The following is a 24,901-nucleotide window of genomic DNA, read 5'->3' on the forward strand; positions in this document are numbered from 1 at the left end:
TTTGATACAGTGTAGACATCCCTCAAGCGGTAAGCCAGTTTCATGATATATGAAGGGAAATTATTGAGAGATTTCCTCTCGTAAGTGTGATTTAGTATAGGTCTAATAGTAATGTACTAGGAATTAGTACTTAGGAATTAGTACTAAGCTAGATCAGCTGAGGCTAACTCAAAATTGTTTTTGAAAGGATGGAAAAATGTTCTTTTAGGCTAATAGATCTATATGTTGCATAATGTTTAATAGCTGTAAGAGGGAACAGTAAGGCCTTAAAAGTTTGTTACATTGAATGACTGATAACTATATGGTGGTAGGAAGTTGTTTTCACTGCTATTTTTTCACTGTTATAGATGGCCTGTCAGGACAACTGAAGTTTCTGAGGAAAAACAGGCAATTCTTTTAAATAAATAATGAAAGGTTCTCAGATTTTATATCTGCAAGCAAATAGTGTGCAAGTGACTACCTCTAGATACCCAATACCAGATTTTACCTACAAGTCAGGCAGCTAGTTGTCTCAATGCCAGCACATCTGCCTTCAAATTGCTTGTAACTCCAAAGTGACTGCACCTGCAAAGATCTGCAATTGATTCCAGATGTAGGTCAGGCTGTAGGCTAGGCTGAGAGTCTAGGGTGCATGTGCTTCTTTGTGCTCTGCTGTAGAGAAGATGGAGATTGTGAAGAAACCATTTATTGTAACTGTCTTGAATAATTCCAAAACCCTAAATTACTTTTCATGAAATCTTTCGAAAAGATATGTAGTACTTTTGTAATGAGATGTAGTAGGTATGTAGTGTGTTATTCCTGGAATGTTTCAGTTCCAATGGATAGGCTGCCCAGGCGCCGAGTTTGCTTGGATCTTTTGGGACATGTTCACAATCTTCTCTACATGTTACTACTTAGGAAATGTGTGCCATCTGCTTGTGTTGCCGTTTCAGTTCTCATCTCCTTTCCAAAAATAGTCCTTGTGTTAAATAATTCTGACTTTCATATGTCTCATAAAGCACACTGCTGTTAATTTCTTTCCACAGAGAAATTTAAACATTTTTCATTACTTTATGATTTTCTCAAAACTTGTTAAAATTCCCAATCATTCTTCTGTTTTTATTGTTCATATGGCGTATGATCTGGATAATTTTTCTGGCATTTGGTGTGCTCTTATTATTGAGGTCTGCTGTTGTGAACAAGAGGTGCACAGATCTTCTAACATCTTATGTAAAAACTTTGAAGACGAAAGGTTCATTTTGAATAATGATGGTTGCATCTAAGTGAAAACACCAGCATTATTCACCATATTGTGGAATTGAGCCACAGTTAGTCTTTGCAGTTGTATCCTGGTCTGGTATGAACCTCCCTGATTTCAGTGGGAGCTATGCTCACTTTCTTATAACCAAACTCAAATCTCTTTGGCATCAGTGAAGGCTTGCACAGTTGATATGAATGCAGGGGTTACAGACCCTGGTCATTTTTTTCCAGCAGTTTTCATTACTCAGATTTGGGACCTTAACCTTGACCGTTGCTTTCCAAAATTAGAATGTTTGGCTGTGCCTCAAGTGTAAGTTTTAAATACACATCAAATGAACTGTATGAAAATATAAACGAATGGTGAGTAATTGTACTGAACAATAAGAGTTGCCAAGATACTTTTCTCGCATTTTACCTGTGGATGCTTACATATTAGAAAAAAATTCTTTATGCCATTTTGCTCTTGTTCATAAAATTAAAATTGCTGTTAATTTGGTAAATGTGCCTGATACCAAATGCAATAAAACCAATAGGCATGTTACTAATATGTTTTGAGGCAGAGGTTTTATGTATAGAAAATATTGGCAAAGCATAGTTTCAATGTCACAGGCATGTGTTGGGGAGGGGGAGGAGATGTTGCTTTTGAAAAGCATTAGAAAACTTTTGAAAGAAAAACACTGGGAGTTCTAAAATGTAAATCCTTTTTCCATTTGAACATATATCCTCTTACTACAGAGTGAAAGGTTATAAGCTAGGTAGTGTTCATGTTAAAACTATTATTAAAACATTATTCATTGTCTGCATATGGGTTGTCTCTGTGATTAACTAGTGCTCTGAACTGTATTTAAATGTGCTTGGTTTAGTAAGTGTCCTATAAGGAAAAAAAACCCCAATACATTTCTGACACAGCTTGAAAACTGGACTGATTTCCCAGATGCTGAACATTTGTCATTTTGCAAAGGGCAAACTTCTTAAGACTGGGTGCTGAATTTATGTGTGTCTACAAATGGAGATTATTATTCACAAGCTGGTCTACATCTCCATTGGCTATTCTGTGTGAATTTTTGCTTTCTGTGATTATCTGGATTTCAGTACATATCCAACTTCTGTAAACAGGAAAAGAAAGTGCTGTTATTTAGCATCCATATTTTTAAAGATCGAAAATACAATTAATGACCGAGTATCAGGAATATGATACAGAAGAAAGACACATTCATATTAATATTAAGTAGTCAGCGCCTAGCAAATGTAAACCTTGCACCAAAAAAGCACTAGGGGTTTACACCAAGAATCTTCATTTTTTGACCTTTCCCACAGCTGAGCCTTATAAGGCCTTATATTTCAAAAACCTTTGAAGTCCATGAAAAGCCTTCTGTTGATTTCAGCTGGATCAGGTCCATGTACGAACACTAGGTCCATGCAGCCCTTGTCAACAAAGAAGAGTGCTGTGAACTTGGTATCCCAACTCTAGTTGTATCCCTTTTTTAGTCTTTTAATGTCCAAGAGATCACAGGACACGAAGACGGAGAACTGGGGGTGTTGAAAGGTAAGTGGACCCTTTAAACTTGAAAGTAGAGTACTGTGCCTTTCATCTCTGATTTAAAAGAATCACACATTCATTTCCATCCACCAAAAAGAATATCAGATATTTCCAGATTTGGGGAACAACCCCAGCCCGAAGTTTTTATCAAATTTCCCTTGACTTCTGTGAACCATATTTTCGTCAATGTGTCTCTAGACTGTCAAAGAGGTATGACATCAAAGTTAGGTAAAAATACTCATGTATGGAAAATATAATACAGGAAAATACATGCATCTTTCACCAGAAAAAAACCCTGTGGCTTATTATACCTCTATGGACACTGCATGTTTTGCTTTGTTTTTTCTTGGTCTGTATGTTACATTATGTTCCTTTACAACAGAAGTGACTTGACTTAAGCTTGCAAAGGGAGCGACTCCTCTAGTAAGGAGCTGAGATTCCTGAGGTAGGCACGGCTCCAGAACTTGCAGGAGAAGCAAAAGAAGAGACAGAGAGTCTCAGAAGGGAGAAAGTTGGAGATAGGTGACCTCCAGCAGGCACACGGTGCTGGGAAGAGAAATTGTCTAGGAGTAGAGGGGACTGTAGATTTTACTGTGACACAATTAATTGAAACTAAGGCTGGAAACAGAGAACAGACGCAATGGGCGTAGGAAGAGTTTTCTGTAAATATTTTTTATTTCTGTTCTTTCTCAGCTGCATGGAGTTTTACTTGGTTTAAAAAGGTTAATTTTTCTTGTTTGTAGTTTAGTAAAAATGTGGTTTGAAAATCCTTTTGTCTTCATTGGAAAGTCCAGTTACAGGTAAAACTTCTAAGAAAATTCACCACAAAGTTCTAGCTAATTTGTGGTCCTGTCATGTATACCAATGCAGGCAAATAAACATTAAGTTTGTTCTAGACCAGAGGTGCTCAAGTGTGCAGCCTGTCCAGGTAATGCTGCTGACCTGTAGCTGGCTTCTTTTCAGCTTGTTTTCATTCATTTCTTTCCTAAAAGTAACTTGGGAGTCTAGAGGCAGTTTATGGGCTGAGGGTGTCCTGGTGATGGGAGCTTGCTCCTCATTTCTGTCTTTGCTAAAGACTTTAACCACATTGATGGATTGTGAGAAAAGAGGGACAAAGGAACAGGCTACTTTGGCTTTCTGAACAATTCCTGCTTTCCAAACATTACGAACATATGCTCTGGAGAGTTCTCAACCAGAAATATGTTAGGGTGATGGCAGCCTCCTCTCTTGAGTCAATACTGTGATTTACTTATATGTATTCTGAATGAAATAGTAATCCCAGTTCTTCAGGAAAAGCTTTGAATCTTGTTATGCATGTGTTCTGTGCATTTTCAGAAGTGCTGGATTTACTGTATTGCACATATATAGTAAAGTTTGGTCATGTGATGAGAGAAGAGCTGTACATATGTTTTATTCCTATACAGTAGAGATAGTGCAGTGGCCTCCCCAGGCAGTATGTTGGGCACCATCTAGTACAAGCATGTTGTCTTTCAAGTCAGAAGTTTGACAAACTGCTGCCACTGTAATTGCTCAAGTGGTCACAACTCAGATTGCAAACATAGCTGAGGTAGTGAAGACTTTGTCTCTTCTGCCTGTGAGGGTTGCAATCCAGCTGCTGTGGATCCTGTAATAAGATAATATGAGGGAAATAATAAGATTGCTTCAGAACAAATGTCTTCTGTCCAGAGAGTCAGAGGTTGAGGTTGATGGTGAAGATTGGGCGAGAATAACGTACTGATTTAATCCAGTGCAAACATAGTTCAACCTTCCTTGCCATGCTTATAAGAATTTATAAGCGTAGTTCTGTTTTTTGGGTTTTTTTTTTTTTTTTTTTATGGATTACTCTTTAGAGGAGTTTTCTTCACATTAACTTATATTAAAAAAAAGAACACAAGTAATCACAGTTCACATACATGAACATGGTTTCTCATCTTGTGATTTAGGCCATAGATCTAGGGCTATACATCATTTGTGGTTAGTTGATAATGCTTTTTAACTGTTAATGATTTCTTTGTACTACTGGAACATTCCAGTCAGGCCTCAGGGCATTTTTGGACCTAGACACTATAAATTAATTTCTTAACCTCAGTTGCTGGAAGACTTTGGGTTTTGTTAGAATTTAGTACATGGATGACCAGATACGTGAGGCAGCAAATAGTTGAATGCTGAGGAAGGGGTGATAACAATAATATTAATAATAATGTGTCCTAATACAGTGACTGTTTGTAAATTTTTTTCAGAATTTGTGTTTCTACACAGAAACTAGTTCAACATGGTGTTTGTTTTTTGTGGTTTTTTTTTTTTTTTTTTTTTTCCAATTAGGTGATAGTTATAGCTCCTTTGAAAACAATGAAATCACATTACTGTGTAACTACAGCTAGACAATAATGAATCACATTGTTACCTGACCCCATTTTTCTTAGTCACAAAGAGTGTATAATATGTTGACATTTGATTCATATCTAGCAATTTTGGGAAGGGAATTGGAACTAGGAGAGCTTGAGACTTTCCTCTGTTTTGAGATTTCTTTCTATGCAGCTATGAACTGAGAGATCATGAATTAGCCAAACAATGGTCAGTCTGGATCTGCAGTAGGTGGAAGGAACATTTGGGGTTAGACAAACTGACACAAAGAGGTAAAAATCATCCAATTAATGAGCTGTGTGTCACTCTTCATATAGTACTTAGTAGCAGCTATGGGACATGTTTGTCAGAATAAATAAGGAAAGAAGATGTAGATTTTTGCAGCTAGCAGCTTATTGTTGGATTTTTTCTTTGAGTTAAAAAATTGAATAAACAGTGTGAAAGACAGCAGGCTTTTGGTAAATTTCATGCATTTTCTATCCAATGGATCCTCATTGACCAAGTGGAGTAGGAATGCATTCGACGCTACACATGCAGCATATTAGCTGATCTTGTAAAAGATTTAGTTTAGTCATAGAACCACACAAATATACATTTGAGCACTGGACAGCACCAAAGCTGTAATTACAGTGGCGATAAATGTGCAACAGCAAATAATAATTATTTCAATCCTCTTTCCAGTGTTCAAAACCTTCCTTTTCTTAAGTAGAAGAAAAGAGCAGCAATGCGGACTAACCTTGAAAGTTAAGCCTATCCTCAGCCATTTTCCAAATTGTAGAAAGGAATGAACATTTAGAGTTTCCTAAAGAATATGCTGGCTGCCTTTGATTTGGGATAGAAAGCATGACTCACAGGTAGTTTTAAAGACTAAAAAGCTTTACACATTAATGTAGTGTAAGCTCATATTGTTTTCTTTAGCTGGAAATCTTTCACCCTTCTGACTGATACTTCTCAGTTCTCCCATTTATATGATTATAGTTTAATACAGGATTTTTCTGGAGCTTTCGTTGCTGGCCTGAGTCTTATATCCCTACAGTTGATAATAATGTATCCAGTGGTTTCAATGGAAATAAGCTTAGGCCAGTGCAAATGTACTGGAAATGTCTGTTCAGAATTTATAGACAAAACCAAGAAAATTCCCAGTATGCTGTTTAAAGACAATTAACTTGAATTCGTTAAATACCATCTTACTGCATCTTGACATCATCCTTTACAATTCAGAGTGGTAGTAAATGATACTGTGCCATTAGGACAAAGTAAAACTGAATTGCCTGTTATTTGCCAGATGCAAAGCACCTTGTCTTCAAATTAAGATATTTTTAGAACAGATTCCTTCAGATGGTAAGGGAAGGTAGAAGCAATTTTTGATGTAACCAGAACTGAGTACCACTAAAGACAGTAAATAAATATTTTTTTAAAAAAATGAGATATTGCCCAGTTACTGCTTGTTACTCTATGTATCCAGGTGCCCTCAGGGATTCCAAAGCATCCCTGTAAGTTTCATCAACAGGCTTGACTTATCCTCTTAATATAGCAGCAGATGTCAAATTTTCATGCCCCTAAGATGCTTACTCATACCTAGTAGATCCATCTGGTATAGATCAAGCCTCAGTCAAGTTGTTCTCATCCATGACCTTCCCACTGAGAAAACAAATCAAGCAGAGCTCCTCAGTCCAATAAAAAAGAAACTTGAATATTATCAACGTATTTGTAGTACCACAACCCACTTCACTTCACTGTCTTTCTTAATTGCTTTACACAGGTGAGAAGGCTGGTAAAATGGAAAGAAACATTATAATTGGGATAGAGTTCCTGGAGCGTGCCACCAGTATCTGAGACTTTCCAAAGATGGAACAACTGAAATATATGTTAGTTCTGCAAAAATAGACGATTTAAGAAAGAGAAACAAAATTTTAATATAAAAAGCTTGCTGATAATTGAAGATGTTGACAACTGGTATTAACCTCAGCTGCCCACATTTTATGAGCTTAAGGCTATACATTATAATGTTTTTCTTTTGTGACTGTTGATTTAGATCAAAGATCTAAAAGAAAATTCTAGGCTTCAGAACTTGTGTGATCCTTGCAGTGGAATTATGTGAAAATTCCATATCCAATTGTTACGTTAACTGGAGGTTTTATGATACTGTGGCTTGGGTAGGGACTTAGGCTGAGCTTTGACACCTGTCATATTACAAGCCTTTCAATAACTTCAATGCAAATTAACCTGTCTTAATTTTTAACTCTTTCACCTGATGCCAGAAATGTCTGAAACGTAATGGACCTGTCAGGAAATGATTGCTCTGCATAACAGCTATATCTCTGGTAACCAGACGTGTTAATGACAAATGCTTCAGTCCTGCCTTGAAGAGAGATTTATTTTCTTTTTATGGTATGTCTTCATTAGCTAGTTATCAGACTGTATTCTAGAAAGCTGGCACATGAAAGGCTTTTATATTTGTGGAAAGTTTTATGACAATATGATGAGGCAACGTAAATCTTCCACTGAAGATTGTTACTGTAGAAAGATCCAGTTAATATCCCTGTAGCTCGAACTGTATAAGTAGTTTTAGTATGTTATATCTTTCTCAAATAATAGAATTTCATGTTGATTCCTCTCATCTGTCCTTTCACAGTCTTAGGTTGGTTGCAGCGTGGTCTAGAAGACTGGACTGCAGCAATTTTCCTGTGTAATATATGTTTCTTGTGGCATACAGTTCTTAACAAACTGGAAAAAGCTCGTAAGAAAAATGGAAGAAATGGATTGTTTCTATTGTAACCTGCATTAACAGGCTGGCCCTTCTCTCAGGAATATACTATTGGTGTTGCAGGGCTGAAGGATCCCAGCTAGGATCAGGTTAGCAGGCATATTAAATTTCAAGTGGAAAGGGAAAGACTCACCCACCCTTCTGTGTGCTCCTTCACTTGATGACTGTTTTCCATCCATTGTCAACACACTGTCATTGCAGCCTTTGCTGTTCTGGGAGCTGTTGCAGTTCCTTAAAATAGGATGGGAGTAAAAATGTGGTCTGGAGAGAAATATGAACGGGGTTTACAGGTCTGGGAGCTGAGGAAAGAGAGCAGCACAGTGCTGAAGTCAAGGAAAGGGGGCCACAACTACCTCTTTGTTACGTGATACAATTAGGAGGAGGACATTCAATACGTGATGTGATATATAGTACCTGACCAGTACGCAACTGGCATCCGCCAGTCTTTATTATTGGCTTAATGTGGCAGTCCTGTGTGGTGGCTTTCTGCAGAAGTGAGAACTGGGTTGGAAGGGACAGGCCGAGGGCCAAACCAATAGGGGCAATGGAGAGAAGAGTGTTAACTTCCTCGGTGTGATTTGTTGTTGGGTTGTGTTTTAGAGATGAGACAATAAAGTTGAGGGCTAATGAAACTGTACCTATTACATCTTGTCTGTCTTTCTGTAATGTCTACGATGAAGGCAGATGTATGGAAAGACTGTAGCAATTAAAATGTGTCTGGGAAAAAAGACTTCTTCCTGAAATGCTGCTTTAACTGTTGTGGTGAAAGCTTTTTTTGTGTGGCTGACATATGTTTCTTTGAATTAGTGCTTTCTGAATGTATGTTAACAATATTGTGCTGTTTTTTTGTTCAGATTGAAAATAGGCTGTTCTGTTTATGAGTCCAAGGGTCATTTTGATTTGGGCAGTTCTTTAATTCCTGAATGACCACAGAACCCTTTTGCAAACGTTTCTAGGAATTCCCAGGTCTGGTGAGGTGCACTTCACTCACTGAGCCAGGTCTTCTATGGAAAAAGGAAAAAATCCCCAAAGACTGTTTTAAACAACTGTTAGAGCTCCAAGGACTGTGTTAATTTTGACACTTGTTGCTTTTGAGAGCTTTGCTATGCACTTCAATAATTCTTCTAAAATAGGATTTTTGTATAAAAAACTTTATTTATAAATATGAATGGGTCTGTAGAACTACCAATGTATAATTATAGTCAAATATTAGACTGCATATTTCATCTGTAGGATCATTATTTGTGCTGTTTTTTACTGCTGAGATTACACTTTTCTGCATGCTTTTACAATATTAAAAGAACTTGGGATAGTGAGACTAAGTATTTATATTGGCAATGATGTTTACTGAGCTTGTTGCCTTTCACAGATCAAAGAGGAGAAATTTTATAGTAATATATCAAGACAATTGGAATAAGATAGGGGCTATTTGTCACAAATATTTTCTGTTGAGAAAGGTACTGCATGGAATTTATTAATTTGTTTGTTTCTTTTTCTTTTAAAGGGAAATGAAAATATATGTATCGGTCAGCTTGTGGTGGATATGGCTGCTACTACTGCTTGAAATATTTAGTATCCTGTAAACTAATAACACATGCCAAAGAGAAAGGAAATATTCCTGAAATTTATCATGTGAATTTCATGCAATTATATTGGAAATATCTAGTATGTTAAGTACAAGAGTGTGAGCATAAAATTTGATGGTGCCTGATATTGAGTCATAATAACATGGGTGCTGAAGAGCTGTTAAGTTTTAAGGGCAGGTGTGTACACATACTCTTGCCAAAGACACAAGTGTAGTATGTGATGGTGTCCCTCCCATACATACCGGAACAGAATAGGAGAAAATACAGTAAAACATCACATGGCTGGTATGTAGTACAATGCATTTAGCAGTTCTGTAATCAGAAATGATTCCATGACAATGCAACCTGCATGGAGTTTCCTGTGTTCATATATAGTTAGACTATTTATAGTGGACATTTTAGATGATCTAAAAATGTGTGGTTGTTGTTTTTTTTTTTTTAATGCTTAGTTTTGTAAGGACATGAGACACCAGAACCCTACGTGTTTTGCAAGTCCAGAAAGCTGCCCTGAAGGGCCCTGAAACAGTGTGGCTTCTGAGGGAAATCTAGTCTAGTAGGAAGCACTGAAATACTACTCTTGTGTGTTTGTGGGAGATGTTAGAAGTGTCTGAGGTGCATCTACATATTAGTGTTTTAATGTGGATCAGTTTATTTTTAGGGTGAATCTCCTGAGCATCATGATCATCTTTTGTTTCACACAATGGACCAGCCTGAGAGTTCATGCAGTGGATTTCTTCTGGATGAACATGACTGGAAGAGATGATCCAGGGGGACCTAATGTGCTTTAGCAACTAATGGGCATCGTGTCCATGGGACCAGGCTAGAACTAGTTGAAGGAAAAGGGAAAGGGGAAGTTGGCATATGTGTAGTGCAGACATCAAGTCTACCAACACCAGTTGTTTTGCTCAACAGATGTGCTCCTGTGGTTCACACAACTTCCTAGTGTGGAGACACCCTGGGGTGTTTGTAGCTGATTCTGGAATGATCAGCTGGTAGGCAGTGCAGGCAGGAGCAGGCGAATGCAGCCTGTGGTAAATGTACCACATCACATGCTGTTGGGAATCACCCAACTAACCAATAATGTTATAATTATACAGAATAGTAATATGGACTATAATTTTCAGTTATAAAGTCAAATCAGGATTAAAAGCAGCATGCACGCATTTCTGAAGTCTGGAATATTACTATTTTTGGTAAATCAGTTGTGTTTTTTTGAGTACACTAAAATAGGTCATGTATGTCTACATTTATATTGTATTTTGCGTAAGTAAACATTACATTTTTAGAATGTATTTTGTTCTTTTCGGTGTTAATTTCCCAGTGGGCTACATTTCTGTCACATCCTTGAGCCGGCATATACTTTTATTGTCTCATTATTTCATTTGTATAGCAAATCTACTTTATGACATGACAAAAAAGGCACATTAGCATTTTGGAAGGGTGGGGGTTTTGAAATAGAGCCTACAAACAAATAGTCGCCAAGCCACCTTTTGCTTCCCATATTAATGCTATTAGATTAGTTTCTGTTCACTTCAGCTGGAATACTTAACCTTAAGAAATGTGTGCAGGATTTGGCCCAAAGTATATGCCTTAGTGTGAGATTCCATATTTAATTTTAATATCTTCAAGTTAGTGTCAGTGTATTTAATTCCTCCTAATGCCTAGTGAAGTGAAGTTTATTTCATCTGGATTCTTTTACAGATTGATAGAAACTTCTGCTGAGTAGAATAAGACCTCAGTTGAGATCAGTCTTAGAAGTGGTAAGAGTGAAGTCTGTGAAACCACAAGAAGGCAGTCATAACTCACAAGTGCGGTGGAGACACAAGGATTCCTGTGGCTCATTTGTTTTTACAGCTTGTGTTTATCTAGTAGTTCCTCTATCCATTTGAGAAGACAGTGCTGTAAAAAGAGAAAAGGTGTTCCATACTTGAGATGCAAATTTAATCCGAGCAATACGTAGTCTCTATTTTCAAAACTACTCATCTCTTGCTGCTTCATTGGTAATGATCTTTGGATTTTGATGACTGTCTTTCTAGGAACCTACTACTGATGACAGCCAGAGAACGAATACTGTTGTGTCTCACAATTTAGGTGATGGTTGCTGATTTTACTTAATTTCTTTTGTAATTACTCTGATCTTAATGTTTTTTCTGTGTTTTCATTTTGGTGCATGTAAAGTTGTGGCTTTAAATATTTCAGTGTAAACTCTAATGAAAACAGTCTGTAATAGAAAGGAGGGTTGAAGATGACTTTGCATGAACTGTTTAGGAAATATCAATGCAAGGTTTAGGTCAATGCAGTTCTATTTGTACCCATTCATCTACAGGAGGTCCCGCCATATCATTGTGATAGGAGTTAGCACATTACAGGTGATGGCAACGTTAGTGTAAATCTGAAAGAAAACCTGACTAAGACTTTCTAAAAATTATTTGTGATATGCATTTTCTGGTGTTAAATCCAGATGTTTAAAATTAGACTGCAGTGTTAGTCACGCTGTTACCAATGAGAATTTAATTTTTGTTTATATTTACAAACTGCAGTTATGGCACCAGAATGAATTGTTAGGCTGATCAGTTTTATAACTATTTCTTATGTTCAGTCACCTCTTTAACTTAATTACTTTGGGTTAACCAGTAACCAACATTTACTTGTCTACAGTTTAAACATCTGTGGTATAGAAATGGCTTCTGCTAACGAGGATGTACATTTGATTTAGCTGTGAGGGATCACAGTGGCTAGTTACAGTAACAGAACTCCAGATGTATGTTCCAAAATGTGTTCCTCCCTTTGGCTTCCTTTTCAGAATACTGTTCCTCAGTTAATTTTTTTTATTAAAACGGTTGCATGTACTTGTAAGATGGCAGAGGAAATATATGTACATGGTTAAGCTTAATGCTGTATTTCTACATAAGTTTTTATATAACACGCTTGTCATAAAGTTATCCAAGTGTCTGACGGTAATATATTAAACAATGTGACTAATACCCTTTAAATACTGTTTGTTCTCTTACCTTTTCTCCCATTAGAGTCCTATGCAGTGATTTTTTTGTTTGTTTTGGTAGGTTTGATATGCTTTGTTGTTTTGCCTGGTTTGGGTGATCTTTATTTGGTTTTGTTGTTGAAATTTTGCTTTGTGCTGTTGTTAACTAGAGCAAAGTCTAAGGACGTTTCTTATGCATCGGGAAAAAATGAAGATGTTGTTATAGACCCCAAAGCACAGTCTCCTGCTGTCAGGCTCAGTGAGGGCTGGCTGCTCCCAGGGGACGGGGAGCCAGGGGCTGAGGGTCACCCTGTCGCAGGCCGTTGCCTCTCCAAGGGGAGCAGCCCCACAGGGCGGGCAGAGCTGGGTGCTGGTTAACAGGGTCATCAACAGCCCCAGGTAGGGCAAGTGATGAGCCAGGGTCAGGGGCAGACAGGGGTAACTGTGGGATGAGCGGGTTCACGGTGAGCTGGGTGAAGAACTGGCTGGAGGGCAGGGCTCAAAGGGTTGTAGTGAATGAGGCTTCGTCTGGCTGGCAACCAGTGACCAGCGGTGTTCCTCAGGGCTCAACTCTAGGGCCAGTTCTGTTCAATATACTTATCAACGATCTGGATGCAGGAGTTGAACGCACCATTAGCAAGTTTGCTGACGATACCAAACTGGGAGGTGCTGTTGACTGTCTTGAGGGACAGGAGGCCTTGCAGAGGGATCTAGAGAGATTGGAGCACTGGGCAGTGATTATTGGCAAGAAATTTAACAAGTTGAAATGCCGGATTCTGCACCTAGGATGGAGTAACGCTGGGCACAAGTATAACTTGGGAGAGGAGTGGCTGGAGAGCAGCCCTGCAGAAAGGAGCTGGGGGTGCTGGTCGACAGCAGGCTCAATACGAGTCAGCAGTGTGCCCTGGCAGCCAAGAGGGCAAACCACATCCTGGGGTGCATCAAACACAGCATAACCAGCCGGCCAAAAGAGGTGATTATCCCGCTGTATTCAGCGTTGGTGCGGCCTCGCCTTGAGTCCTGTGTGCAGTTCTGGGCCCCACAATTTAAGAAGGATGCGAAGGTCCTCGAATGCGTCCAGAGGAGGGCAACAAAGCTGGTGAAAGGGCTGGAAGGCATGTCCTGTGAGGAGCGGCTAAGGACTGTGGGCTTGTCTAGTTTGGAGAGAAGGAGGCTGAGGGGTGACCTCATTGCTCTCTACAGCTTCCCGAGGAGGGGACGTGGAGAGGGAGGTGCTGATCTCTTCTCCCTGGGATCCAGTGACAGGACGTGTGGGAATGGTTCAAAGCTGCGCCGGGGAGGTTTGGACATTAGGAAGCATTTCTTAACCGAGAGGGTGGTCAAACACTGTAACAGGCTTCCTAGAGAGGTGGTCGATGCCCCAAGCCTGTCAGTGCTTAAGAGGCATTTGGACAATGCTCTTAATAACATGCTTTAACTTTTGGTCAGCCCTGGAGTGGTCAGGCAGTTGGACTAGGTGATCATTGTAGGTCCCTACAGGGACCAGAGACAGGGCTGGAGACGAGGCCTCAGCAAGGGGTCCCAGGTCCAGCCATGAGATGGGGCCAGAGACAAGCTACAGGGTACACCCAGGAGATGAGCTGCCTTACAGCATGTGAGATGTCCATCCAGGAGGCAGGGCCAGAGACAGGCACAGCTACAGCATAGCTCACGGAAGGACTGATGGCCCCAGCTGGGCTGTAATGGTACTTCTGGGCTCATGGGCAGGAGGTGAGGGTGGAGAGCCCAGGTGAGGCAGGTCAGGGCTGTTAAGGCCTACTCATGTCTTCAGGGCCCTGACACCTGCACACACAAAATTGAAACATGTGACAAAGGTGAAAATATCAGCTAACTTCTCTGGAGGAATCCAAAGTATAAACTGAAAGTTAAGGATTTTTGAAAAACAATGAAAAAAAATGAAGCTATTATGTTACTGTATAAATTATGCCATGATCCAGTTTGAACACTGCATGCTGTTGCTGTCCTTCCTTCTCAGAAAGGTATAGTAGAAGTAGGAAAATTACAGAGAAGAGTAACAAGAAAGACCAAAAATATGGAATGAGCTTTTAGTTGCTCATCCAGTTCTTACACTTTCGCTTCAGTAACCGTTTTTTGCCACTCTTGGATACATGACATTGGGCTATCTGGAATTTGTTTCAGTTCTCTATGACCGCTATAAAACATTTAGGTATGAACTGTTAGGTTGTGTGATAAAAGCTTGTCTGCAGACCCATGAAAGAGCTCAGAGAGGTGATGGCAGGTGGGGGATCCCAAATCACACCCTGCCCGGCTGCTCCCAGGCCCACCACAGGAGCCATCAGCCCATCAGAGGCCCATCTCCACAAGGCCAGGGGAGCACAGAGTCCTGAAGGCAGACAGGAGCCCAGATTAAGGACGCAGAGGGAAGGACAGCTTGTCCCAGGAGAGCCTAAGCCCCACTGTCCAGCCATGGGACCCATCAAGGTGAATCAAAGCCAGATCCCCTTTTGGACTGAGGGGAGATGCCACCTGGGGTATGGGACACATTATGGGGTGCAGAGGAAGAGCATTTTGGGATTGCACAGGATTTATTATGGGGAGATAAAGGGATAAGGGGATAAAAAGGTCTGGATGTGTGTAAATAGGTGATATGCTTGTCTGGCCATGCCCTGCTCCTGACCAGCACAGTCTGTCCTATCTTATTAAATTCCACTTCTAACTCTTTTCCTGGCTGAAAGGCATCTATTCTGTGTGTGCATGTGTGTGCACGCGCGTGTGTGTGTATGTATGGCGACTTGAGTGCCAGCAACCAGAGTCAGACGCCGGGGCAGAAGCCCGTGTGTCCATGGTGCCAGCGGCTGGAGCGAGCGAAGGTCTGGGTGCTGGCAGCTGGCTGGGACCATTGGCCAGAAGGCCTGTGTGCTGAGAGCCGGTGACTGGAGGGACTGGAGTGAGTGAAACCAAGCGCCAGCGCCTGGCGTGGGATTGTGGGTCACAGGGGCCTATGTGTCTGTGGTGCCAGCAGCTGGACCGAGTGTGGGTGAGTGTGTGAGCACTAGTGAAGAGCCAGCTAGACAAGCCCACGGGTAGGTGAGGTGGCCTGGGAGCTGGGTATGAGTGTTTGCCTCCAGGGGTGAGGGGACGGTAGGTTGGCTACTGCAGGACCAGGGGAGTCCTGACCAGCTCTGGGTGTGTCACAGTGTGTCTCTAAGGGCAAGACCACAGGGGGCTTGGCTACTGGGGGCCGGAGTAACCCCCCCAACTGCAGCGGGGTTGGCTACTGGAGTCCCAGTCTGCTTTGTCAGTGTGTGTGAGATGGGCTGTACCAGCAGCTGTAGTGGGGCTGTGTCCTTGGGAGCTTGTATCCAGGTGCTAGCAACTGGGGAGACTGGGATCCAGGGGCACCTACTGGGCAGTACCACTTTTTCTGCAGTATGTGACGATGTTTTATATTAGCTGGAACTTCCTAGTAGTAATTAGGGTTGTCACATGGTTTAATATAGCTTAGAGTTGATGAAAGCGTGACTAACCAAGGTCTGATCATGTTCTATCAGAATGGGATGAAATATCCCAATCGAATACAATGGAAACTGCTGCTATACATGCAAACACCATTCCTGTTTATCTAAGTATCAGAAATGGTCTTGCTCAATAACATTCAATTTATGATTTGTTGATGCTTGCTTTATTCAGTTTCTTTCCTTATTAGAACTATTATAAGGCAACAGAAATCCCTTACTAAGGAATTAATTATTTCCTTAAGACATAATTTACAATGAAATAAGAAACTTTATAAAAGGAACAAAATGTATGCTTTTCAGTTGTTTGTATGTCCTTCCTGTCTTCTCTGGATGGAAGCCAAGGAACCAGGATATTTCTGGGATTCTGTTGTATTTTATGGGTGTTTTAGTCTCATACTGATCCTCTTCTATCCATGGCTTCTCCAGTGGATGGTCTTCAAACTTGCCATACATTGGACAAGCATGTAGAAGTGAAGACGCTAAAAATATATTTGCATAAATTGTCCTTGAAGGAGCAGTCGTTTCCCAGAGGTGGACCTCATCATTGGGCTTTGTGACCTTGCTTGTTCACTGTCTAACTCCATCTATCTCCTGTTCCTTTCTACAGAGTGGTTCAGTTTTGCTGGCCACATTTCAGTCTTCACTCTAGACTGTTGCTAAGAGTCATTTCAAAATGCATAAGGGCTTAAATTTGCTCTAGCTTGGTGAAAGACTTCTGGGGCAAGTGTTCAAGCTGTTGTATAAAAGGGTATTGTCTTTTCTTTTTTCTGCCATTTTTTCAAAGAAAAATGTGTTCCGGTTATTTATATGTAAAAGGATAACTAAATACCAGAGCCCAGGAGAGGTGGGACTGTGGTTCCCCTGTCCATACATCTACTGCAAGTTCATGTTTAATCTCAAGAGAAAAGCTTTGAGAAACAAATTTTTCTTTGGCATTTCCTATCCGCTGGGCTTGGTATCTCACCCCTCTAAGTGTACAGGCTTTTCTGAAATTCATTCCTAGGTGCATGCTTTGGTATTTGGGAACTGGAAAGCCTAGTTTGAATTTGTTGATTCCATTCTACACCTTAATTCCACACTTTAGAGTTGGGCCTGGGGACACACAGCACTGCCATAGATAAGTCCCTATATTAATTTGTGACTTAGTGAGCATGCAGGAAATGTATGTCAGGCACAGTATAAATTATATTTTACCATTACATATAATTTCATGCTGTTGAGATTTTTGAAAGGTTAAGGAAGATGTTGGGAACCTGTCTCTTTAAATTCATCATTGCAGCAGCTATTGATTTGTCTACTCAAATGCTCTGTTTCATGTCAGTGGGTACTGTTATTTGAAGGACTTATTTCTATGCTTTTTTGTCATTTTGAAAGAATTGGTGAGGTCGTCAGGAGAGGCCACTTCTGAGAGATAATGGTTTCACTCAAAAGTGAATTGAAGATTGGGCAGGGGAGAAAAGACTTCCAAAACTGATAATAGGTATACAGGTATTGTCATAGCAGATTAAATGGCTAGTTCATTTTTCACAGCTGATCTCTGGCATTTCAAAAGCAGAGTTGTATCTCCTAACATAATTATGGATAGAGATGAAAATGAAGGAAATTTTTTTTTTTTTTTTTGCCATTGCCCCAATGAAATTTCAGTTTTTACTTGCTTGTGAAGGTTATTATTTTTTTTTCCCTGGGGCACACTGTAGATAGATGAAGATTGATTCTTCATTGCCTCTCTACATGCATTTTTTTCTTACAAGAGATGCTGCACAACTTTTCTTTTTTCAAGGCATAAGAGGGCACAGAACACAGATGTTCCTATCTTAACTGTTTAGGCCCAAGGACATTTGTGGTTTACCAGAGGAAAGCAAGCGTGCACATATACTTGCTGAAATGAAGCCTAGTAAGACTGATTAGAGATGCCAATTTATCAGTTTCATTGAAAATACTTGTGGCTTGTATTTTCATGAAAAATTTGAATGATAAATCTTGTAATATTTGTCTGATTTTTTTTTTCCTTTTCCTTTTTTTTTTTTTCCCCCTCCTGTCTTTGCTTTTGTAAACTCTCGCCTTATACATGTCAAACAGTCCTGGTCTTTGAAGATCTGATTCTGTTTGTCTACAGTTTCCTTTCTGGCACACTGAAAGCATGTGGGGCTCAGGTGGTGGCCTGAGTTCCTGTTGTCTCCATCTACTGTGTGACGTTGGGGACTGTTTTAGTCTTGTCTGCCTGGCATCTTTCATATGACGTGTCAGTGTTGGGAAGATAGAATATTTGGAGTTTGCCCCATTGAGCACAGTTTCTTCTCCTCTTCAGTATACAGACTAAGATACTTTAAGGTTGCCCTGAAGGTACACTGGTGGAAGGCTTATAGATGGGCAGAAACAGTGGTATTTAACTCGTCCTTGAGGCCATTTCTGCACAGCAGACTTAAGCCACCACTAAAGACAAAGTCAAAACTCTCATTGGCATAAGTCAGATCAGGATTGGGTTTGAAGAAAAACAGACTTGAGGGAACTGAGGATGTAATCTGGGAGCATGTAAAATGCTACAGATAAACCACAAATTTCTGATAGTTTGAAATTACAGTTTCAGCCAGATACACTAGATTAAAAGCAGGAAAAAAAATCACAGCTGAACGTCTGTGTAACTTAGATTAACCATTTGCTAAGATGCAGAATGGAGGAGAGCATTCATTTAGCATTCCTGCTTCCTGCTGGTTGACAGCCGGCTGAACATGAGCCGGCAGTGTGCCCAGGCGGCCAAGAAGGCCACAGGCATCCTGGCCTGTATCAGAAATAGTGTGGCCAGCAGGAGCAGGGAAGTGATCGTGCCCCTGTACTCGGCACTGGTGAGGCCGCACCTCGAATACTGTGTTCAGTTTTGGGCCCCTCACTACAAAAAGGACGTTGAGGTGCTGGAGCGTGTCCAGAGAAGGGTAATGAAGCTGGTGAAGGGTCTAGGGAGCAAGTCCTGTGAGGAGCGGCTGAGGGAACTGGGGTTGTTTAGCCTGGAGAAAAGGAGGCTGAGGGGAGACCTCATCGCTCTCTACAACTACCTGAAAGGAGGTTGTAGTGAGGTGGGTGTCGGTCTCTTCTCCCAAGTAACAAGCGATAGGACGAGAGGAAATGGCCTCAAGTTGTGCCAGGGGAGGTTTAGATTGGATGTAAGGAAAAATTTCTTTACTGAAAGAGTGGTGAAACATTGGAACAGGCTGCCCAGGGAAGTGGTGGAGTCCCCATCCCTGGAAGTATTTAAAAGACGAGTAGATGAGGCGCTTAGGGACATGGTTTAGTGGGCATGGTGGTGTTGGGTTGACGGTTGGACTCGATGATCTTAGAGGTCTTTTCCAACCTCAATGATTCTATGATTCTATGATTCTGATACCCTGTTGTTCAAAGGAAGCCTGTAGAATTTGCTCTTTCACCTTGTACAATGAAAGATCATTCACATCGTGTTAGTTTGTATGAAGTTGAAGTTGCTAAACAATACTTTTATGTTTTGCTAAACTTACTTCTTAATTCAAGTGGTAATAGTTTTCAGTAGAAAAATGAAAACATTTGTAGACATTAAAATTATGAAGTAGAAAAGCCACATATCTGGACATTTATGGCGTTACTGTCTCAAGTAACAGATATAATTCAAAAGCAGGAGTGCTTTTTCTAGTTCAGTGGAAAGCAGCAGCATAACTGAAACAAAGCGGTGAGCTGCTACTAATCTGTTATTGCAATCAGCTACCTCTGTCACATTTTATATGAAGAAGAAAGGGGGAAAAAATTGAAAATAGCACATAAAATATTGTTTTAACATTACTGCTGGCTAGATCTGTAAATGGAAATAATAAATCCTCATACAACATTGAGGATAACACTAAAGTATTCCCACTAGCATATGTTATTTACAGCTGTTCTAAAGTTTTATTTCTTCTATTTATGTCTCTCTCTTTTTGAAGGGGTTGGAGCTGACATGTTGCTCATAAGTAACTATTTTTACGCTAGCAAATCTCAGTTTTAGCTAAATTCTACAGTAATGGCAGATAAAAATGGTATTATAAAGTCAAATAATGGTTGCATTGTAATCTGCTGGGAAGATAAGACAAAATAAATGTTCATAAAATACTGAAATTAAATTGTATGAACTAAAATTCTTAAATTACTCCTAAATAAGCTTACAAGTGGAAAGGAGTGCATATGTCTTTACATTTATCATCCCCAGAGCTCCTTAGGTAATGCAGAAATAGAAATTTTTAGCAGTACAGCTCATATGCAAAAAACCCAAACCCACTATATAAAAGTTTCTGAAATTCAGATTAAAAGTTGAGGGGAAAGCATAAGTATAATTTGCATTAGTTTGGTTCTTAAAGTACAAGAGTAACAAACAAGTTCAATGCTTTAGTTTCAGTTCCTGAATTTCCCAAGGTATCTAATCCAAATCTGTGTTACTGACTTCTCTTTGCATTGTATCAGATTCAAAATATGCTTAATGGTCAAAATGAAGGCGGCAGTGATTTATCTTGCGTGGCTGAAACATACAAGTTTGTAGCCTAGTTACCTTATCCTCTGTCTTTTTGTCTTTCCTGCTAACAAAAGCTTAAGAAAAATTTGGAAGGTGATTCTGAATTGTCCTTGGAAGTGACTTGCCATTGGTATTTTTACAGAACCATGTTAGTGAGCTGTGCTCATCTCTTTAAGTACAGAAAGGACGTGCCCTCAGCTAGATGACTGATATAACCAAAATTTTTTTTCTCCTACTGATCTTGGAGTAGATCTGTGTGTTTTTTGGTTTTTTTTTAATTCAGTTGGTCCATCAGTGCATAGAAAAGTGTGCTTAGCTTGAAGCACAAGTAGCAACAATGTCCTGTTGACATTGTTAGAAGAATTTGCATTTAGGTTATAAGCAGATTTATGTTCTTTGCTGTATGAAGGCTTTAGCTTCCACAAACTATCTGATGGGAACATGTGAGTCAAAATCCATACTGTTTCTGTCCTTTTACTTGCTGTGCTTTCTGGTCCTTTTGGTGTACAGCATTTTGGATAAAAAGGATTCTGGTCTTTTTTGTTACATTTTTGTGTTGGGGCCAAGCTCCTGTGACAGCTGGAAAGATTTTTGGAACAATTTCAGGAGAGCAGACTTTGCCCTCTTCAAAGATCTACTTGGAAGAGTCCCGTGGGATAAGGCCTTGGAGGGAAGGAGGGCCCAAGAAAACTGGTTAATATTCAAGGATCACCGCCTCCAAGCTCAGGAGCAGTCCATCCCAGTGAATAGGAAGTCAGGCAAAAATGCCAGGAGGCCTGTGTGGATGAACAAGGAGCTCCTAGCAATACTCAAACACAAAAAGAAAGCATACAGAGGGTAGAAGCAACGACTGGTAAACTGGGAGGAATACAGAAACATTGTCTGAGCGTCCAGGGATGAAGTTAGGAAAGCTAAAGCCCAAATGGAATTGAATCCGGCCAGGGACATCAAGGACAACAAGAAGGGCTTCTATAAGTACATGGGAGACAAAAGGAAGACTGGGGAAGCTCACTGCTCAACGAGACAGGGGTCCTGGTTACACAGGACATGGAAAAAGCTGAGGTACTGATGGCTGCCTTTGCCTCAGACTTTATTAATAAGGCCAGCCTTCAGGAATGCCAGGTCCCAGAGACCAGGGGGAAGGGTTGGAGCAAGGAAGATGTAGCTTTGTTGGAAGAGGATCAGGTAAGGGAATACGTAAGCAAACTGCACATACCTAAGTCCATGGGCCCTGATGGGATGCACCCACGAGTGCTGAGGGAGCTGGCAGATGTCATTGTGAGGCTACTCTTGATAATCTTTGATCGATCACGGCCATTGGGAGAAGTGGCCCAAGACTGGAGGAAAGCAAATGTCACTCCTATCTTCAGGAAGGGAAAGAAGGAGGATCCAGGGAACTACAGGGTGGTCAGCCTCACCTCCATCCCTGGGAAGGTGATAGAGCAGCTAATCCAGAAATAGATTTCCAGGCACATTAAGGACAAGAAAATCATCAGGAGTAGTCAACATGGCTACACTAAAGGGAAGTCTTGCTTGACCAACTTGATAACCTTCTATGATGAAGTAACTGGCCTGGTAGACAAGGGGAGAGCTATGGATGTTGTCTACCTGGACTGTCTACCTGGACTTCAGTAGGGCCTTTGACAGTATCTGCCATATGATCCTCATAGAGAAGCTATTGATGTACGGGCCGGATGAGCAGACAGTGAGGTGGATTGAAAACTGGCTGAATGGCCAGGCCCAGAGTGTGGTGATCAGCGGTGCAAAGACTTGTTGGAGGCCAGTGACTAGCAGTGTGCCCCAGGGGTCAATACTGGGTCCAGTCCTGTTTAACATCCTCATTAATGACCTGGTTGATGGGGCAGAGTGTACCCTCAGCAAGTTTCCCGACGACGTAAAGCAGGGAGGAGTGGCTGATACGCCAGTGGGTCGTGCTGCCGTCCAGAGTGACCTCGACAGGCTGGAGAAATGGGCTGACAGGCACCTCATGAAGTTCAACAAGGGGAAGTGCAAAGTCCTGCACCTGGGGAGGAATAACCCCATGCACCAATGTATGCTGGGGGCCACCCATCTGGAAAGCAGCTTGTCAGAAAAGGACCTGGGTGGACACCGAGTTGAACATGAGCCCGCAATGTGCTTTTGCAGCAAAGGCGGCTAACGGTATCCTGGTCTGCATTGGGCAAAGCATTGCCAGCAGGTCGAGGGAGGTGATCCTTTCCCTCTGCTCAGCACTGGTGAGGCCACAGCTGGAGTACTGTGTCCAGTTCTGGGCCTCCTCAGTACAAGAGTGACAAGGACATACTGGAGAGAGTCCAGTGAAGGGCCTTGAAGATGGTGACGGAACTGGAGCATCTCTCCTATGCAGAAAGGCTGAGAGCGCCGAAACTGTTTAGCCTACAGAAGAGAAGACTGAGGGGGGATCTCATTAATGTATATAAATACCTGGAGGGAGGGTGCAAAGAAGATGGAGCCAGGCTCTTCTCAGTGGTGCCCAGTGACAGGACGAGAGGCAATGGGCACAAACTGAAACTCTGGAGGTTCCCTCTGAACATCAGGAAACACTTTTTTTCCTGTGAGGGTGACTGAGCACTGGCACAGGTTGCCCAGAGAGGTAGTGGCGTCTCCATCCTTGGAGATACTCAAAAGCTGTCTGGACCTGGTCCTGGGCAACTGGCTGTAGGTGTCCCTGCTTGAGCAGGGCAGTTGGACCAGATGACCTCCAGAGGTCCCTTCCAACCTCAGTTGTTCTGTGAGTGTGTGACTTGAACAATATTTATAGTCATAGAATTGTAGAATCATAGAATGGTTTGGGTTGGAACGGGCCTTTAAAGATCATCTAGTCCAACCCCTCTGCCTTGGGAAGAGACATCTTTCACTCAATCAGGTTGCTTAAAGCCCCATCCAACCTGACTTTGAACACTTCCAATAATGGGGCATCCACTTCTCTGGGCAACCTGTTCCAGTGTCCGCCACCCTTATTGTAAACAGTTTCCTTCTACGTCCACTCTATATCTATCCTCTTTCAGTTTAAAACTGTTGCCCCTTATCCTGTCACTACAGGCCTTGGTAAGAAGTTTTTCTCTGTCCTTCTTGTAAGCCCCCTTCATATATTGAAAGGCTGCAATAAGTGTCCCTGGAGCCTTCTCTTCTCCAGGCTGAACAACCCCACCTGTCTCAGCCTTTCTTCAGAAGAGAGGTGTTCCAGCCCTCTGATCACTTTGGCGGCCCTCCTCTGGACCTGCTCTAACAGGTCCATGACTTTCTTGTACAGGTGACCCTAGAGCTCGATGCAGTACTCCAGGGGGGTTTCACAAGAGTGGAGTAGAGGGGGACTATCACTTCCCTTGACCTACTGGCCACATCTTAGGAGCTTGAGTGAAGGGGTGGCTACATACTTGTTTGAAGACATGCACAAACATGATCTCCTCAAACATATGCTAAGAGGGATCCAGCTTGAAAGCATAGGCTTCACAGCTGTGGTAGCAAGCCACTGTATTCAAGCTTATAAGCTTTGCTGAGATCAGAACAGAGTACTGCTGTTTTGAGAAACTGGTCTAGTTGGCTTAGTTACAGTGCATGCTGTTGTATCTATTTCTGCTTCTTAATTGTAGTTGTTGTACATCCAGAGAAGAATTTTGGCTTTGTCTGTGTGATTTGATACATAAAAAGTTATGTATATATATAATTTCATTATTTGAATATCTCCTTATTAAAACAATTAAAAAAAAAAAAAGAAGAAAGTGTAGTCCTCTAGTCCTTTACATTCTGGCCTTCCTGAATTCCTCTTCCCTGGAGACTGATTTCCAGGTCTGTAGTCAGTGCCAAAGGTGAAGGCATAGTACAATCACATTAATCCATCCCTGTGGAAATACCTTGCCTAATTCATATGAAAGGACATCCTATTACTCCCTCATAGACTCACCATTGTAGTCAGATTGTGAACAACAAGTTTACCAGAATCTTCATCTGTTCTGTTTCCAGAGTATGAGCTTATAAATTATGGAAGAAATACATATATATATATATTTTTTTTTTTTTCCCCTAAGTGCAGGAACATGCACTATGTGTTGCAAAGTTTTACCCCATTTCTTGTGTTCAGTCCACAGAGTCACCTAGATCTTCTTGATGTTGTTTTGATCTTCCACTATACAGAAAGTGAATCAATATTTTGTCTCATCTGTTAACCCCACAAACATGCACTTCTGTTTCCTGAGCTGTGTTTTGTTACTGAGAAATATTGTTTCCAAAGTTGACCCTTCAGAAGCTCCTCTAGTAGAACAGCAGGTTGCTGTTTGTCCCTGTGCCAGTTTCGTATTTATCTTTTCCTTTTTCTTTTTATTTTTCTTTTATCTTTTAAGATATTTATATTTATCTTTTCCTTTTCCTTTTTCCTTTTCATGTTCTCTTTTCCTTTAGCT

General features: G+C 40.9%; 1 protein-coding gene across 1 annotated transcript in view; it reads left to right on the plus strand.

The window, feature by feature from the left end:
* Positions 1 to 24,901, plus strand: part of ANOS1 (anosmin 1) — a 157,234-nt gene that overhangs the window by 6,237 nt on the left and 126,096 nt on the right. The gene's annotated exons all lie outside the window — the stretch shown is intronic.

Source organism: Aptenodytes patagonicus, chromosome 1 (assembly GCF_965638725.1).
Source record: "Aptenodytes patagonicus chromosome 1, bAptPat1.pri.cur, whole genome shotgun sequence".
NCBI classification, from domain to species: Eukaryota; Metazoa; Chordata; class Aves; order Sphenisciformes; family Spheniscidae; genus Aptenodytes; species Aptenodytes patagonicus.